The 15926-nt window shown below is 43.7% G+C and overlaps 1 long non-coding RNA gene across 1 annotated transcript; it reads left to right on the top strand.

The window, feature by feature from the left end:
• Nucleotides 1–2209: 2209 nt before the first annotated feature.
• LOC118026755 lies at nt 2210–15665 on the top strand. Its single transcript, XR_004683676.1, has 3 exons — nt 2210–2295; nt 12573–12662; nt 15227–15665. It is a non-coding gene; the product is annotated as an uncharacterized LOC118026755 (long non-coding RNA).
• The last annotated feature ends 261 nt before the right edge of the window (nt 15666–15926 follow it).

Below are 15926 nucleotides of genomic sequence, written 5' to 3'. Positions count from 1 at the left end.
CTCACTCCCCCTGCTTGTGTTCCCTCTCTCGCTGTCTCTCTCTCTGTCAAATAAATAAATAAAATCTTTAAAAAAAATTATACAAAAATTTTCGACTGTGCGGGGGGTCAGTGCCCCTGACTCCTGCGTCATTTAAGGCTCAGCTGCAGTTTCCTATGTGGTTTGCACTACTTTTCAACTGGACAGCTCCGACTGAGGCCACGGCATCTCCCCCAGCCCCCTACACCGTCCTAGCTCCCAGTCCACGCCAGGCAAGCTTCTGAAGATCTGATTTTGTCGTCACTGCTGCCACCTCTCCCCTGCGAACTCAAGGGCACAGGCTGCCCAGGTGACAGGTCCCTGGGGTCAGGGAGTTAACCCAAAGCACCCTCCAGAGGCAGCTCCAGGTACACCTGCCTTAGCTGTTTCCCTCTCAGCATACAAGATCAGAGGTGAGTCAGGGACAGGGCAGCATTGGGTTAAAAAACCCAGAAAATCCACAGAAGGCCCTTATGAACTTTGCCTCTAAAGGAGTTTTGAATAATGAACAGGGGAAATAAAAACTCAATTTGCAAAAATAAAAAAAATGAGAGAGAGAGAGAGGAATTAAACTAAGTTGAAAAAAACAACTTCTTGGGGCCGACAAACACCAGAGGAGAATTTTCGAAAACATATTATTTTAGTTTCTGGGGTTTACCAGGTAGATTGACTTGGTGATAAGGGGCTGTGAAAGCTATTTTCTCGGCCTCAGCAGAAGTTAACCACCTCAGAATGCCTCAGTATTTAGCTCTGCAGCCGACAGCAGACATGTCGGGGGAAAAGCAAGATAAATGAATGAACATACTGGATCAGAGCCCCTAGCAATCTGTACAGCTCCATCCCGCGGGGTCCTGATTAACACGGAGGCCCATTTAGAAATCTCATGTCGTTTTTCAGGGACCAGGACAGCAGCCAAAGTTCAAGGACGTGGAACCCGATGTCAGTGGCCCCACAAACAGGCAGGAAAATTTTAACTGGGTTTTTAGCCAGGCAGACACAAGGGGAAGCGAGAGCTTTTTTTTTTTTTTTTTTCTTTTTCTTTTTTTCTCATCTTCTCCTATAAGTTACTTCCAGCCCCCAGGCCCCAACCCCCAAAACCCACATGCTCACGGTTGTCACTCATTTTTGCCCTCGGTGGAAAGCAAAGCAAAATCGTTTATTTATGTTCCTTACCATGAGACCTAGCAAATGACACACTTATAAACATTTGTTCTTGCAGGGAGAAAGAGAAACCTAATTTCTTTTGTGACACTTGTACAATCCCACTGCGTTTGGATAGTTTTCTGAGACGAGCAATAAAAGCTCTGTCTTCAAAGGCTGCTTTGTTCTTGCCTTTTCTCGAAATGAAGGTACTCTCGAAAACATGTCTAGAAAATGCTCATGAATTCCACGTGACACTTAGGTTCTCTCTCCCCTCCCCCTGCCCAGCCTCCCAAGGTAAATTGCTAATTTCCTGTCAGACCCTAACCCCCGCCCCCCCTGCCCCCTATCTGTAATATTGCTCTTCTAGCCATCAGGGAGAGGAAAATGCCTTATATTAAAGACTGAAAGATCCGAGTGACAGGTTGGAAGGTGTTGATGGGATTCACAAGTCTGAGTGTGTCCCTGGCCCCGGTCGTTTGGTCTGCATAGGACAGTTGTCATTCTGACCTCTGCCGTACTTCCGAGAATATATCAAAGCGAAATTCCTTGGCTTCCTCCTTTATCAATCAACAAACCTGTGTAGAGGGAGACTGTATGCCCTGCTTCTAGACAAAGACACTGAAGAAGCCAGCCCATTCCTGAGTTGGGCAGGGCTACGGAAACCTCCGAGGCTGGGGCTCAATGGTTGAACCCAAAAGCAAGGGTTCCCAGCCTCAGGGGTCCGAGGAATGATGACACCAAAGATATGCCATGCTGCTGTGTGAAATGCTCAAACACCCCCTCCTCCTCCATTAGCCCAGGGGTGGGCTTTAATCTCTTGTGAGAATCAAAATACACTCAGTGAGCCATAAATTTGGGAGCCAGCAAAACGAAATAGTCACGTGTACAGTGTGTAGAGCCAGAAAGACCTGGGGTCAAATCCCAGCTCCTTCAATTACTGCCCACATGACCTTGAGTCATTTATTAACCTCTCAGAGCCCGGCTGTCCTAACCTATAAAATGAAAGTGTTAGCACCTGTGATCGCGACGCTGAGGCAGTGATTTCCGACAGAAACACGCTGACAGCTGCGCTGCAAGCCCGTATGTAATTCGAAATTTTCCAGCAGCAACTTGCAAAGAGTAAAAAGGAAACAGGTAAAATTAATTCCTAATTTTAATTACATCGTTTGTTTGGCCTCCCTGAAGCTCAAAATTTTCCTATGGTCTACCGCAAGAATTCTGTATAATATCAGAATTCCTTTTCTGAAGAGCTTCCTGTAGAATCCCAGTCTGTGACAGAATTGGTCCCCGAAGCGTGAGCCTTGGGCTAAGTTAGTCAGAACTCTCCCTCAGGTCTGACTGGCTCCATGTTTTTAGCCACCGGGGCTCAACTGTTACTGGGAGGGAGGGGGAGTACAGGATTGGGTGAACAGCAGACGCCATGACACCTCCATCATTTTCCCTGAAAGCAGCCCTAGTCTACTATATTAGTGTCCCAGGGCCAGGGCAGTAAGTACCACAAGCCAAACATAAATTTACTCTCTCATTTCTGAGGCTAGAAGTCTCAGGTCAAGGTGTCACAGGGTCATGCTTTCTCAGAAGGCTCTAAAGAAGGATCTGCTCCAGGCCTCCCTCCTAGCTTCTGGGAGTTCCTTGGCTTTTGGTGACATAATATCTTCACGTGGCCTTGTCCTTATGTGCATGTCGGTCTCTGGGTCCATATTTCCCTTTATTATAAGGACACGAGTCATACTGGATTAGGGCCCACCCTAATAACCTCATCTTACCTTAATTACCTTCTATCTCCAAATTAGGTCAGTTCTGAATTACTGTAGCTTATGAATCCTGCATATCGTTTTTGGGAGACACAATTCAATCAGAAGTGTCTTTGCCTGTGTCCCCCAACCCCAGCTAAACTCCCCTCCCCACTCCCTCTGTAGTTTGGAGCTTCTTACAGCTCAGCTGGAAGCTCAAATGTCTCTATTTCAGAAAAGGGTCTTGTCTTTATATTTCCATAATTAAAGGCTTCAGTTGGGTGTCTTTCCCAAAGCAAAGAAATCGTTTACCCCAAAGGAATTTTGACATCACCACTTCTTTCCAGATACTCAGTTTGGGTTTTGGAAGGCAGGTTGGGTGTTTCCCATTGCTTCTTAGCTTCAGCCCAATAAGATTTCAAAAATGTTAGGGTCTTCCTTTCTGCTTAGGTACACTGTGACATTAATATAAATTTATTTCATAAGTCCAAATGATTAAACATTTGTGAATACAATGAAGTCAGTCAATGAGAATAATGAGGCTGCTTTGACGAACATAAAAATTTGAAATCTGGGTTTATGGAAGAAAACGGCAATCTTCTATCAGCCCCAGCGTGTAATTTACTACTGTATTTGATTTAAGTTGCATAAAATGGAGACAATCTTGATTCATATCAGTAAAACTGACACCATTTGCAGCTTCATAGCACATGCTGCAATCTCAGAATAGTCTTCAATTAAACAGCTATGGTCAGAGTTTTATTTGGAGAATTGATCGGGTTAGCACAAGTTAACCCACTGAAGGTCGACAACGTGTTAAAATTTAGCGTAAACCAAATTTGTGTGTGCCGATGTAATTGTATTACTGCTTAAAATATGTAATTTGGAAAATTAAATTTAAATTATTTACAGAGCTCCTGGAACTCTTCTGTAGTGCTGAGGGGCTCTTTGGAAGAACATAATTACAAAGTCTCTGACCTACTCAGCCAGGTCCAAGCTCACCTGCATTTCCCTTTCCCCTCCAACCTCATTCCCCTTTGCTCCCCCTCCTGGCACTTCCAGCTTCAGGAGGCTGACTTCCCAGGGCCCTTAGTTAAGTGTTTTTCAGGTGTTCTGTGTATGCTGCACCCCTGATGGAATCTCAGCTCTCCCCTGACTAGAGTCCTGCCCGTTCTTCAAGTTCAAGTCCATCTGCTCACCTTCTATCCACCATCGCTTGTTGCGGTCAGGCATCTGCTGCAAACTGCCGAGCACAGTAAAGATGAGCAGCCCACAATGGTGTCCTCCCTATGGCATCCGCAGAAGCATGAGCAGGGGAGAAGGGCAAGATCAGGCATTGCAACGCAGAGAGGCTGCAGTGTCGGGAGGAAGGTTCAGCTACCTGGAGGGTCACAGAGCAGCAAGGACCTAATTCAGAGGCCTCCAGCACCCCTAGATCCTGGAGATCCGGGAGAATGGAAACTTCTGGTTGCTGCCAATTTTTCACTTTGCTGTTCATGAATTTATTCACAAGTTTTTGCTTTGTTTTAGCCTCCTCCCCTTCCCCCCCTAATTTCTTCGGGGACAGACCTTCAAACGCCTTTGCAGGCTTCTCAGTAACAGGCACAAGGGTAGGCCCATAAATGTTCAGGAAATACTTGTTGGCTGATGTTGCTGATCAACAGGATAAACAAAAAGATAATTGTGGGTAGGAGCAGAGGAGGAGACCATTGTAGGCAGAAGGCTTGGGGAGGGGGTGCCCAGAAGACTCTACGGTATAGAACAGAAGGTCACATTGGCCCTCCCAGTGTGGCATCTTGTACGGACACACCTGGTTGAGCTTTGAGCCCTGGCTCCAATGATGGTGTAGCCTTGTTCTGGTACCTTTTATTCTCTCACATTTCCTTGAATTCAAAAGTAAGATTTTGTACCTTCCCAACAGATGTGGCTGGCCAGTCTGGAGTCAGTGATGTTCTGGTAGATGATGTCCATTAGTCTGTGTGAGCTGGCCCAAGCGCAGCCCTGTTTGGAGTCAACGTTGCATGTTAGGGCTTGCATTCAAGAAGGCTTCTATAATCAGACAGGACATTCTGTCTTTGATTAATTTCAAATGTAGTCAAAAATAGAATATGCAAGAGCTAATTCACAGTACAAGACAGAGAGATTGTCTAATGCCTCACTTCTTCCTGTCTGTTTTGATGAGTAAATAATGACAGACTAGTTTACAGATGAGACAGATCAAAACCAAGAACAAGATGCTGTGCTTTGCAGGACTCTGTGAAGGTCTTGGCTCCCAGGTGTCTCATTATGTTTGAATTCCAGAAGCAAAGGCCCTTTTAAGATCCTATACAGTGCAGAACAGCTTGTAGAGCATGGAGCTTATAGAAGTTCAGGTTTTAGTCCATCCCAACCCCACTCGCAGATTCCAATCCAATAGATCAGCAATGAGGCCCATGAATGAGCACTAAAGTTTAAGAAAAACTACTCTACAGAAAGGCTTTAGGGGTGCCTGGGGGGGCATAGTCGGTTGAGTGTCCAACTCTTGGTTTTGGCTCAGGTCTTCATCTCAGGGTTGTGGGATTAAGCCTTGAGTTGGGCTCTGCACTCAGCATGGAGTCTGCTTGAGATTCTTTCTCTCCCTCTCCGCTTGCCCCTCCCACTCATGCTCTCTCTCTCAAATAAATAAATCTTGAAAGAAAGAAAGAAAAAGAAAGAGAAAGAAAGAAAGAAAGAAAGAAAGAAAGAAAGAAAGAAAGAAAGAAAGAAAGAAAGAAAGAAAGAAGAAAGAAAGAAAGAAAGAAGAAAGAAAAAAGAAAGAAAGAGAAAGAAAGAAAGAAAGACTCTGGGGAGAGATGCAAGAATGTTCATGCAATAAGCTATTATTCTGAGTCTGAGGAAACAGTGACAAACAAACCAGATGCAAAATTTAAGATTTAATAGGGAGAAGCTATGTTAAAACCTATGTGGGTTCCCCTTTCCCACCCACTCCACACCCACCCTTATTCTATCCCTGACCCCACCGACTCTTACTACAGGAGCCTATCTCCCCAGATGACTGCTGGATCTGCCTTTCCAAGGACCAGAGGCCTGGACTTGGCCTGTGTGGCTCATTGGAGCTCCGCCCCAGGCCAGGGGTGGGAGCAGGAGATGCGCTCAGCCCCTTGGCCCTGCCATCATCTTGCTGTAGGAGCCAGAGAGAACAGGAGCCGCACATGCCAGATTCCCAACAATTTTCAGAGACACAGGCCTTGGAAAGGAGGAGGCTCTGTCGATACACATCCACAGTCGGAGACAAAGCTCTCTCAGAAAGACAGTTTCACATCAATGTCCCAGCATCCCACCTTTGACAAGGTCAGCGCAGGTTTTTATTATCCACATCGTTTTCCCTTTTCAAGGTCACCAGTTCCCACTCACCGGGAGTAGCTTAATGGGCTGCAGAGAATTCAAAGGAGTTGAGGTCTCTTGACTATACTTCAGTACCAAGTGTATAAAAGCTGCACATCAGTAACAGTTGTTGCTTTGACTGATGAGCCCACCTCCAAACCTGAGATAGTGATTCAAACTCCTCTTTCAATCCCTGAGCCATTGTCCATTTGATTTTGAAATGCAGATGGTGGATATTTTTGTTCTGTACCCAGATATCCTCCTTAGAAATCTTTTCCTGCCATGGAGGAAGAATCAATTCTCTGAAGTACATGCATTTAAAGCCCATCTGCTGGAATCCTCCTCTGACAGGCACCGCGGGGGTAGACACTCCTTATTTGTCTCTGTCTTCACCACTGCATGGCCCCAAACTCATGAATGGGATTCTTTGCTTACTTCCTGTAATTAATCTCCATCTCACTGGGAGAAAACTCTAGCTAGCAACAATGCAGTGTGTGTATCTGTAGGCAGCAGACACCACACCTCTTAGAAGCGCATGCACCGATCCACTGTCCCCACGTGAACCCCCTCTGGGTTTCTCAAACAAGACACCTTGGTGAGCAAACAAATGAGCCTGCGCATTGCAACTGGGCCACCGGGGTCCGTGAGCAATGGACCAGGCGTGTCTTGACGATGCATGGAGTGGGAGCTCATGGTGTGTGGGATCTGTGGAAGAGGAACAGACGGGGCATAGGCAGGGCGTGGCCGTGGGAAAGAGAAGAGGGCTTTTCAAAAGGTGGGTGTTTATTCCCTGAGGCCAACAGCAAACTCCCTTTTGGAGGAAGGTTAAAACAGTGTTTAGAGAACATGTTCACCTCCTTAAAACTCCTCTTGGCCTGCTGCCTTGGGCACCTGCTCTCCTCCTATCTCTCTGGCGGTTCCTGCTCAGCCTTTATCTGAAGACTCTTCTTTTATGGCATCTGTAGGACAGCCTTCCTCAAACCAGATATACTAAAAATGGTTGTGTATTGAGATCAGAGTGGAGAAGGCTGTCCCTTGTCCTGGAGACCCATAAGCCCCATTAACACTTACACACTCTGAGAGGATTGGGTGACTTCCAGATATTTATTCCGTGCCCCCATCCCCCCAGCCCCAGATGACTGGTCCAAAACAGTCATGCTAATCCCATCCCCCCTTGCTACTGACTGCTTCTGGAATAGGTTTGCAGCCTAACCCCAGCCAACAAAATTTGAGGGAAAGAGAAACCATAGGAAGAGACAGCTTCCTTCCTCCATTGAGCAGAAGCATCCAAGTCCCCACCCAGGTGAACCAAGTTATCCCTGTTACAGAACTGATTCCCAAATACTCATTTGCAGTTTTAGTGTCTCTCCTGAGCTCCAGCCCCCTCTTTCCAGCTGCTTGAGGGAATCCCGGCTTGGTGCCACAGAAAAGCCATGACTGGCATTCAGGAGTACCATTGTCCCCAACATTTCCAAAACTATTTATCTAAATTTGTTCCACAAGACTCATGGTTGGATTCAATTTTTGCAACCAAATTGGACTGCCACCCTGAGGCTACAGCCCTAAAATAGCTAGCTGCTCCTTCTGTCTGCCATCTCTGTTGATTAATGTCATCACTACTCCTTCGTAGGGTTCTGTAATTCCTTCAGTAAAAGTTTCCTTCTTTCACGCTGGAAACCCGGGGTTCACCTTCAATTCTTTTTTCCTTTACTCTCCCACATCTAGCCAGGTATCCCACCAGCACCCTTCCTCATAATCCTGTCATGCTCCAGCCCCTACCTGTGGGCTCTGCCTCCTTGCATGTAAGGAGGACAATTATAAAGCCCCAGATTAGGGGTGCTTTGTGCAGTCTCTTTCCTCTGAAATTATCTACTATGTGGATACCACATACTTTCTAAAGGCAATGATCTGACCCCTTCTGTCCCCTGTTCAGAAACATGAAAAGGTAACCCATTGCCTTCAGAATATTCCAAACTTTGTTCATGGATCTGCATGATCTAACACTAAATTAAAATTCCAGCTATGTTGACTATACTCCCATTTTTCTGATGCATCCTTCACAGAGCCTGGACTCGGTGGAATAATGTTCCTCCAAAGTCTGTTTCTACCAGAACCTCAGAATGTGACCTTATTTGGAAATAGGGTCTTTGTAGATATAATTAGTTAAGATGAAGTCATACTGGATTAGAGTGGGTCCCAATCCAGTGACTGGTGTCCTTATAAGAAGGCCATGGTGAGACACAAGATACATACCAAGGAAAGACAGTCATGTGAAGATGGGGCCAGAAACCAGAGCTGTGCTGTCCCAAGCCAAGGAACACCAAGGATTTCTGGCAACCACCAGAAGCTCGACTGGGCAAGGAAGGAACATTCCCTGGAGACTTCAAAGGGCGTACAACCTTGCTGATACCTTGATTTCAGCCTTCTAGCTCCCAGAACTGTGAGGCTTGTGTTCTAGTTTAAATTTCTGGTTTAAGCCAATCCACGTGTGGCACTTTGTCATGCAACCCGAGAAAAGCAACAGAGAGCCTCTCCACAAACCCCTTTGTGTTGTCCCACCTTCATGCTTACGTCCATGTCTCTGGAAAGCCCTTCCCTCACCTCTTACCCTTTAACGTGTATACATGTCTCAAGCTTCAACTAAAATATCACCACAAACAGTCGTACATGGCCTGAAAGTTCTCCCCGTTTCCTTGTATATCCCTTGCATGACGGCTTACCAATTGTCCTCCCATAGACTGGGAACCAGATGCCCCAGACTGGGTGCTCTTCCACCACCTGACATGATTGGTGCATGGCCTGTGGCAGGATCTCAAATGTAGGAGAAAGACAAACAAATGAATGTCTAATATGCTCCTTGATAAAGGTGTTGGGCTTATTTTTGTAGGAAAGGGGAAGACAGGAATACAAGGCAGTAGAAACAAGGTAGGAAGGGTTATGCCTATCTCTTTACTCTTCTAGGTGAACTTTAAGATAATGTTTCCGGGGCGCCTGGGTTGCTCAGTAGATTAAGCATCCGATTCTTGATTTCAGCTCAGGTCATGATCTCAGGGTCTTAAGATCAAGCCTTGAATCAGGCTCTGTGCTCAGAAGGGAGTCTGCTTGAGATTCTCTTTCCCTCTCTCTCTGCCTCTACCCCCCAATACATTCTCTCTCTCCCCAAAAAAAGTTAATGAATTAATTTTTTAAAAAAGATAACATATTCAAACACTTAAAAAGCATCCAGGCAGACTTCACAAGAATCCCAGTCTTTATACCATTCAATTCCCTTGGTTAAATGTTCTAAACAGCTTTATCAAGGTATAATTGACATAAAACAAATTGTCCATGTTTAAAGTGTAAAATCTGATGTTATGACATTTGTATACACCCGTGAAACCATCACCATAATCAAGATAATGAACATACGTATCACCTCCAAAAGTTTTCTTGTGCCATTTTTAAAAATTCTGATCTCACATTAAGTTTACTATTTTAACCATTTTTATGTTTACTGTTTAGTGGGATTATGTACATTCACAGTGTTGTGCAAATATCACCTCGATGCATATCCAGAACTTTTTCATCTTATAAAACTGAATTGCTGTATCTATTCAATAGTAACTTCCCATTTTCCACCTCCCCCAGATCCTGGCAACCACCGTTCCACTTTAATCTGTTCCCATTCTAGGGACCTCATGTAAATGGAATCACACAGCATTTGTCCTTTAATGACTGGCTTATTCCATTTGGCATAATGTCCTTGAGGCTCATCCACATTGTAAGAGGTGTCAGAATTCCCTTCCTTTCTAAGGCTGCATAATAATCTATTGTATGTGTATTCCACATCATATTGAATCCATATTTTAATTTGGGGATAATTGACATTTTAACAATATTGAATTTTCTTATCTTTTAACAAAATATCTCTTTCCATTTATTTAGGATTTCTTTAGGATTTCACATGTCTTGCACATCTCTTTGTTAGATTAATCCCTAAGTTTCATATTTTTGATGTCATCATAAATGGTATTTTTGTTTTAATTCTCAATTGTTTGCTTCTAGTAATTAAAAATATAATTGACTTTTTATATTGATGTTGCCTCCTGCAACCTTACTATACTCACTTATTCTTGTAGGTTTTTGTTTGGGTAGATGTCTTTTGCAGACAATCATGCTGGCTGTAAATAGAGTTCAACTTCTTTATGTCTAATCTGGATAGCTTTTTCTTGCATTATTGCACTGGCTAGGATCTCCCAGTATTGAATAGTTGTGATGAAAGGAGACATCTTTGCCTTGTCCAGATGTTAAGCACAAACCAATCAGTCAGCCACCATTTAGTATGATGTTAACTTTATGTTTTCTATAGATGCCTTTCTCTTCCGAGTTTGCTTATATCTTTTATGAAGAATAAATACTGGACTTTGTCAAATTTTTTTTCATCTATTGAGAAGATTATATACCTGTGCTTTTTTTTTTTTTTTTAGTTTGTTTATATGAATTAAACTGATTGATTTTCAAATGGTAAACCAATCTTGTACTCCTAGTATAAGCCCCACTTGTTATGATGCATGGTTCTTTTGATACATTGTTTAATTCTATATGCTAAAATTTTGTTAAGAATTTTTACATATGTGTTCATGAGGGGTATTGGTCTGTAGTTTCACTGCAATGTCTTTGTCTAGATTCAGTATCGAAATAATCCCAGTCTAGAACGATATGGGAAATATTCCTTCCTCTTCTATTGTCTGAAAGAGTTTGGGTAGAATTGATATCATTTGTTCCTTAAATGTTTGGGTATAATTCACCTATGAAGCCATCTGGGTCTAGAGTTTTATTATTTGTTTGTTTGTTTGCTTGTTTTTTAAGGGAAGGTTTTAGGTTAATTTAAAATTTAAATAAACTCAATTTAAAGCTATAGGGTTATTCAGGCTACTTATTTCTCCTTTTTTAAGAAATTTTATTTTATTTATTTTTATTTTATTGAAATTCAATTAATTAATATATAGTGTATTATATCAGTTTTATTATTTTATTAATTATTCAATTAATATATATGGTGTATTTTTAATTTCAGAGGTAGAATTTAGGGATTCACCAGTTGCATATAACACCCAGTACTCATTACATCATGTGCCCTCCTTAATGCCCATCACCCAGTTACTCCACCCCCCCACCCACCTCCCCTCCAGCAACCCTGTTTGTTTCCAATAGTTAGGAGTCTCTTATGGTTTTTCTCCCCCTCTGATTTCACCTTTTTTTATTTTTCCCTCCCTTCTCCTATGATCCTCTGTTTTATTTCTTAAATCCCACATATGATTGAGATCATATAATTGTCTTTCTCTGATTGACTTATTTTGCTTAGCATACTACCCTCTAGTTCCATCCATGTTGTTGCAAATGGTAAGATTTCATTTTTTTGATGGCTGAGTAATATTCCATTGTATATATACACCACATCTTCTTTATCCATTCACCTATTTCTTCTTGAGTGAGCTTTAATAGCTTTCATCTTGCATGGAATTTGTTTTTTCGTCCAAGATGTTACATTTGTTGGCATAAATTTTTCATGGTGTACCATAATTTTTGTTGTGATATCTATAGAATCACAGGTATGTGATAAAGTCCTCTCTCTCATTCCTGATATTGGGGGTGTGTGTGTGTGTGTGCGTGTGTGTGTGTCTTTCTCTCTCTTCCTGATTAGTCTAACTAAAGGTTTATTGATTTTACTGATGTTCTTAAAGAACTACATTTTGGTTTCATTGTCTTTATTATTTGTTTCCTACTTCATTTATTCCCATTCTGATCTTTATTATTTTATTCCTTTTGCTTATTTTTGGTTGGTTGCTTTCCTTTTCTTAAGTTGGAAACAGAGCTCATTTAATTTAGGCTTTCTTCTTTTTGTATATGGTGTTTAGTGCTAAAAATATCCCTATTTATACTGTGTTAGCTGCATTCCACAAATTTTGATACATTGTGTTTTCTTTCTCATTCAGTTCAAAATATTTTCTAATTACCCTTTTGATCTTTTCTTTGACCATATGATATGTAGATGTGTATTATTTAGTTTTCATAATTTGGGCATTTTCCAGATATCTTTCTGTAATTGATTTCTAACTTAATTCCACTGTGGTCATAGAAATACTTTGTGTGTCTTGAATCCTTTTACATTTATTGAGACTATTCATAACCAAAATATAATCTATCTTGGTAATTTTCCATGCATACTTGAAAAGAGTGTGTATTTTTCTATTTTGAGGTAGAATGTTCTACAAATGCCAGTTAGGTTGAGTCTTTTATATCCATATTGACTTTCTTTTTCTCTTTTCCTTTCAGTTATTGAGAGAGGGCTGATGAAATCTCTGAATATAATTGTGGATGTGTCTATTTCCCTCTGCAGTTCTTTGGGGTACGAGGAATGTGGAGGTGAGAAGGTTGAGTACCACCCCATCAAGAGCGGAGAATAAAAGGCCATAGGTTAACCATGGCAGGGAAGGGCAGCAGCTTGAGACTCTATGGGAGTGTGGGGTGCAAGGAGGAGCCCCATCACAGTGGCAAAGATAGTGGTAATGTTTCTTCTAGAAAGAAGGATGCTCAGTTGGGCTGACCTCCAGGCTAAATGCTTTCCTATTCTTCTAACACATTGGTTCTCAGAGTACGATGTGCATCAGAATCATCCAAGGGCTTATTTACACAGACTCCTGGGCCCTGCCCACAGGGTTTTAGATTCTGTAGGCTTGCCACAAGGCCCCCCCAATTTGTATTTCTAACAAGTTCCTAGGTGATGCTCATGGTGCTGGTCCAGACCACAGTTTGGGAAGCACTGCTTAATGCAGCACACTTTGCCTTCACTTTGGGCCTTACACCTGCTCGTCCTTTGCCTTGAACCCTCACCTACCTCCACAGCCTTGCCACCCAGCCCTGGTTAACATTTCATCAGCTTCCCTGAATGTCCCCGTCTGGATTAGTTGCTTCCTCCAATGTTCCTAAGACTCCCTGTTCATCTCCATGTCACATTATGCAGTGATTGCCTGTTACCTGTCATCTTGTCCTCCCTCTGGACTACTGGATCCCTGGAAGAAAGGCTCTGTCTGGCTTGTTCACCATTGTCCTTCCAGAGCAGAGTGCACACTCAAATATTCACTACACAAGGAACATCTTATTCCTTGAAGTCTGAGTGGTCACAAAAGCCTCACCTGAGCTCTCCATCAATTCTGTGAACTGAATAGCAATTATAATGTCGACATTTAAGATATCTGGAGGGAGGACCAGAGTCTCCTGAGGTCATGGCTTCCTTCTTGGGTGTTAAGATTTGGGCAAGAGATACACGGAACAAGGTTGGGGTGTTGGGGGGCAATAGTCTGAGACACACCTCGGCTCTTTGGAATTTCTTCCCCGAATGCATGCATCACGAACCACAGCATGCTGTGGCTACCTCTCAGAGGGGCTGTTTTTGTCATTTCTTACCCCTCCGGGAAGTGTCTGCCTTCTGTCGGCAGCACCTGCCAGTCTGAAGATGGATAATCGAGGTTCCACCTTGATGGATAGTTGCCCCCAACAAATTGGCACATGATCTGCAGAGAGATCTTCTTTAGGAGATGCGACAAATGGTGACAGATGAGCAAGGTGGGCTTCACTTCTGCTTCCAGAGACATAGGCTCTGATGAAACTTTCTGTGACAGATGAAAAATAGCCCACCACAGGAGATCTAAAGGAAAGAAAACACCCAGTTCAAATAGCAAAATTAATAACACTATGCATTTGGATGACTTGGTACTTTGCAAAGATTGCTCCCACTCCATTTATATAATTACCAGTGACATAGACAGGATAGGTAGTATTATTCCCATTTTACCCGTGGGTAAACTAAGGCTAGAAGTCACATGGTACACCAGGGCAGAGCCAGGGTTCCAGCCTGTCATCTGTTTTCCCATCCGGCGCTCCTTACACCCACTCATGGGCCATGGGGTGGGAAAAACGCAGCTCTTTATTGTACGATAAAGCAGCACAAATAAAGGCTGACTGGTAAGAGAGGTTTGTTTGTACACATTCTTTATTCTCCAGGCTGATTTATGGGAGGAAAACATCACACAGGAAAGCATTTGGCTGGAATTGAGAATTGAAAAGAAATGTGCTCTTTGTCATCTCATTTACACCGCCCGCCATGGTCCCCAGCAAGCCTGGGGTGAGCTGCGTGGGGAGCAGGCTGTCTCTGCCACCTGCCGCCGGTGTGGCAAGCACGGAGGCTTTATTCCGCACGCGAAGGGCCTTGCTGAAGCTCTTCACCGCCTCCCTGAATACAGTGCCACGTGCATCGCTTTAGGGGACGAAGCTGGGGTCCATGTACCAGCCTCAGGCCAATTAAGCCTGAAACAAATTCTCAGGCTGCCAGAGCACCAATTACACTTGAAGTGCCATGGGCCCTGACCTGCAGAGGAAAGCCTGCTGGACACGCCTCAGTAATTGGGCTGGCGTACTTGCTCTGTGTCCTCGGCCCTCTAATGACCAGTGGTGCCGGCTGTTTGTTTAGGAGCATTTAAAATGTGAAAGCATGAGAAAATGCAGTGAGCCCACAGGCCAGGCTCCCCCAGAGGCCATTGGCTGGACACACACTCTGGATTTTTCTACTGGATTTTTCTAGTAGGGGCACAAGTATGAAAGCAGAGATGTAAAGGTCAGAGAAGCCAGAGTTATTAAAGCCGGCCCTGAGATGTCCCCAGATGTGGAGTAGCCTCGGATCAGGTGGGGAAAAAAAAATTTCATGGATTTTTCATCAAGAAAACACAAACTCAGCATGGGAGAGGAAACAATTATTCATAAAACCCACAGGTTGCAAATACATGACCTCTCATCCCATTGGAGAGAGATTCCAAATGGCTAATAGTTTCAGGGTGATTAACTCGGGTTAGATTAACTTTGTTTTATAAATGGATCAAATCCACACAGTTTAGAGGTTACAGTATTGTTCTCTCCTACCAATGTATTTTCAGAGGCAGCAGGAATAAGAAAATGAGACTTAAGAAGATAACTTCATTTGTTGCATTCCACCGACATTTCCTGAGTGCCTACTACGTGTTGATGAGGAATATGCCCACCTCTGGGAAGAAGAAGCAAGCTCCAGGGAGTTTTGGGCTCAAACCGGAGACATGCCCTGGCCAAGCATCTGGATGCAGAGGGACCCTGACGGTCATCATTTTCGCCAGTTGGTCTCAACCAAAGGACACACATCAAAATACACAGGCTGGGGCACCTTGGTGACTCAGTCAGTTAAGCGTTTGCCTTTGGCTCAGGTCATGATCCCAGGGTCCTGGGATCGAGACCCTCGGCGGGCACCCCGCTCAGCAGGGAGTCTGCTTCTCCCTCTGTCTCTGTCTTCTGCTCCTCCTGCTGGGTTCTCTCTCTCTCTGTCAAATAAATAAATAAAATCTTCAAAATACACAGGCTGCTCCTCCTTCTGAGCCTGTCGAGTCTGAGGTGGGGACCAGGCAGGTGTAGTGTTAAAAGGCTCCCAGGTGTTCTGCCAGCCAATAATCTGGTCTAATTCTTCCATCATCCAGATGTGCACACAGAAGCCCAGACTGGGGAGGGACATGACTAAGGTGGGGTGTAGATTACATAGCTCCCCTCCTCCCACCAACACTCTTTCTCTTCCACCTTATGACCACTCAACAACATAAGGCAGACTCTGAT

This window comes from Mirounga leonina, unplaced genomic scaffold, assembly GCF_011800145.1.
Source record: "Mirounga leonina isolate KUSES-001 unplaced genomic scaffold, KU_Mleo_1.0 Mir_114, whole genome shotgun sequence".
Classification (NCBI taxonomy): Eukaryota; Metazoa; Chordata; class Mammalia; order Carnivora; family Phocidae; genus Mirounga; species Mirounga leonina.
Note: the sequence above shows the minus strand (reverse complement) of the source record. Positions and strands in the feature narration are given on the sequence as shown.